We start from the raw sequence: 3,591 nt of genomic DNA on the forward strand, positions 1-3,591 counted from the left end.
AATGAGACAACGTAGGACAAGGACCTGGAACAATGCTTGCCTCCAAATAAGCAAGCCCTCAGATTGTAACTCTTCATACCAATGAGGCTGATACCTTGTGTTCATTGCCTCACAGTGAGTTTGGTGAAATACTAATTGGCGAGCTTTGGTTGTATCAACTTTGAAGATGTCAATACATTGATTCTCTTGTCACTTAAGATGTGTTTCCCATCTTGCTCCTCTCACCCTCATATAAAGGTACTTTTAGAGTCTCCCCCATCAGGCTAGAGTCTCAGACATCCTAAGACTCACTTGAATTTTGGGTTTAACACAGCTTAGGATCAAGGTATGGTCTTTACTACAACTTCCAGTGAAGTTGGGCTTCAATCGATAGATTAGAAGAAATCAGAAATTTCTTTTTGGAATCTTTATTTTTTTGTCAACCTTATTTTCATTTCCTGTTTAAGAGTCTGTGGAAGAACAGCTTAAGAACATTCAGTGGTTGTTCCTACCTACCCAGTGGCCTGAGCAGTAAGAATGGCAGACCAGTCTTCAGTGGCAGGCTGAACGCGCCAGCCTTCAGCAGGGAACTGCTGGATAGGCACAGGGGGAACATGCACACCTTCAGACCAGTCTGCAACCTTAGGTTGTGTAGCAGTAAATTAGGGAGCTGGAGCAGTCCATTGACCCTGAAATTCCTCCTTGGTCACAGCCTTTTAATCAGTGGCTTACTATTCTATTGCAATCTCTTCAGGATCTCTGCAGAAGTAGAGATCAGGCATGACCTCCCATGAGTATTCACGGGAGGTGGCGCAACGCATGTATAGAACTTCCCTGGCTGCAATCCACCACCCCTCCCTGTTGTCGTACCGGGTGGCAATGTTTGCATAGCACGGAGGAGAGTCTATGTTACACAGAGCAACTGTAGGCGGATCAACATAAGCGCCTGCATGAGAGGCTGGTGGGCAGCCCTGGGATCAGTAACCACCGGAAATCTTGGCTCCCGGAAGCCTGCTGGGATCTGGTTGGTGAAGGTTCTAGGAGTGAAGCAGCCAGCAATAGGAGCAGTAGCAGTGGCAGCAGCAAACTTCAGCACAGTCTGCTGGCTGGTATTCCTGGAGGATATGACACTGATGTTAGCCAGTTTCAATGGGCAACAGAGGCACGAGCTGCCAGCAGAAGCTTCTCCCAGGATCTCTTCAGATTTGTAATATAGATGCTATCATTTTTTCCTTTTGCAGATGTACTGTTCCATTTGGAAGTCAAGGTTGGTGCCACCTAAGTGGATTCCTCCTTTATCAAGGGCTTTATCAAGGGCTCCCGGCATTGTGAAAATTTCCCTTTAAGTTACAACAGGAACCCAGAACAACGTCATATGGACCTCTCTCTGGAGAGCTTGGAAAGGCCAGAAAACTTAATTGAAACTGAGTGAAGACACTTCTATGAGAGACTAAGTTGCTGTGGTCCACAATTGTAGTCTTTGGGACTCTACTTTGATTCAAGAAGTGAAAATATTCACAGAGGTGTAAGGATAAGAATGTATCCTTTATACCAAAGACTTTAGATACCACTTCTCTCAGCTGAACTATTGAGTTATTGCAACTCTTCACTCCAGAAATGTTGTGTTTAGTTTTCTGCTTAAACTGTTCACACGGGTGGAGAAAATCACACAACTCATGGATCTTCAGCTGGACCTTTAGTTCTGCCTGGCAATTCTGGACTGCCCTAGCTACTTTTCTCTTTGCCATTGTCTATAATGACTACTCAAACCACCTATTCTGTGGCATCCTTCTTCACTTGCAATAAATGATCTTGTTTTCTCCTTGCTCTGGATTTTCCCCTCCTGCCTCTGTGGCCGCCATCCTCCATCAGTTAGCCTCACGGACCCCTGTATCTTCAGTTTCTCTCTTTACTGGTTCATCCTCATTATCTAAACTTGCTCACAGAGTTCCTTTAGTAAAAGACAAAGAACAAAAAAATGAAACTGTTGCTTGGTCTTAGGTTTCCCTGCAGCTGCCTGGTTATCTCTACCTTTCCCTTCCAAATCAAGCATTTGTAAATGTTGTGTCTGTTTCTCTCCCCACTTCCTCACCTCTCCGCCATTTCTCTGCCCACCAAAGTCTGGGGTATGCCTCTTGCCTTTCCATAGCAACTGCTCCTTCTAGACAAATCCAATGGCAAGTTTGGGGTCCTCACCTCCATCCAGTGGCGTGTTTGACACTACTGACCCTCGGCTGTCCTCTCACATGTCTGGGAACTCCTTTTAAATATTCTCTGAGTGCGTCTCTCTGTTTGTCCAGTGTTTATACATCTACATTCTTTGAGGTTCTGCCTGAGACCTTTTCTCTCACTCTTTATTCTCTTTCTGGGTGAAGAATCTAATCCTGTGCCATCAATTACTGTCTTAAAAAAATCTAATAGTGTAATTGGAATCATTCTTATCTTTCCAGTTCCTCAAATTACATATCCAGGCTCCAAGTCTTTTAGAATCCTCACATCAGATCTTTGAGATCATTGCCATTGTCCCAAACTACTTCAGATTCTTGTCATCTTTCACTAAACTTTTGAAGTAGACTTCTGGCTGGGCTACTGTGTCTCATCTTTGTTCCCTCTAATCAGCATCACAGTCAGAGATCTCTCTGAAACAGTCAGCCAACGTTTTCTGTTAAGGGCCAATAGTAATTATCTTAGAGAGAGCCCTATGATCTCTGTTGCAACTATTCAAATCTACCTTTGTAACACGACATCAGCCATAGACAATATGAAAATAAATAGGCATAAATGTGATTTAATAAAACTAGTTATGAAATAGGCAGTGGACCAGATTTGGCTTCTGATGCATAGATTGCTGATCCCTGTTTTGAAATACAGACTTGAATACATCCTTCCCACTGCCTTTTTGTTTTTTTTAAGTTCACAGATTTTATTATTTTTAAAAATTTATTTATTTATTTTTGGCTGCATTGGGTGTTTGTTGATGCGCGCGGGCTTCTCACTGCAGTGGCTTCTTTTGTTGCAGAGCATGGGCTCTAGGCGTGAGGGCTTCAGTAGTTGTGGTACACGGGCTCAGTAGTTGTGGCTCACAGGTTCTAGAGCTCAGGCTCAGTAGTTGTGGTGCATGGGCTTAGTTGCTCCGCGGCATGTGGGATCTTCCCGGACCAGGGCTTGAATCCGTGTCCCCTGCATTGGCAGGAGGATTCTTAACCACCGCACCACCAGGGAAGCCCCCACTGCCTTTAGAATAAATTATAAGTTCTTGAAAACAGCTTATGAGCCCGGCCAAACCGCTTACCATCTGCCTCCATCACAAACTAAGCTCCAGCCATACTGGAAGACTTGAATTGATTGCATTGTGTTTTGATCCGCAGCTAACCTATTAGGTCTACTGGGGGCTGATATTCCAAACAACACAAGCTTAAGAGGCATGAACTGATGTATGTTTGAGTTATAGCTCTGTCCTCACTAAAACTGTGAAATCTCGCAAGCCTCAATTTCTTCATTTATGAAAATAAATGGGGATACTTATATTATTTGGGAATAAGAATATTATCTGCCTCTTACATAATTCAGTTGCTTAAAATCAAATGGCATATTGAAGATGAAAGGCGCTCA

At 43.6% G+C, this 3,591-nt stretch overlaps 1 pseudogene across 1 annotated transcript; it reads right to left on the reverse strand.

Annotated features, from left to right (window-relative positions):
- Positions 1–464: 464 nt before the first annotated feature.
- On the reverse strand, positions 465–1,258 carry LOC308626328 (small ribosomal subunit protein uS2-like; annotated as a pseudogene). The gene has a single exon. The product of its transcript is annotated as a small ribosomal subunit protein uS2-like (transcript).
- Between the last annotated feature and the right edge of the window lie 2,333 nt (positions 1,259–3,591).

The sequence above is a fragment of the Mesoplodon bidens genome (assembly GCF_964165515.1).
Source record: "Mesoplodon bidens genome assembly, chromosome: 12".
In the NCBI taxonomy this organism is placed as follows: Eukaryota; Metazoa; Chordata; class Mammalia; order Artiodactyla; family Ziphiidae; genus Mesoplodon; species Mesoplodon bidens.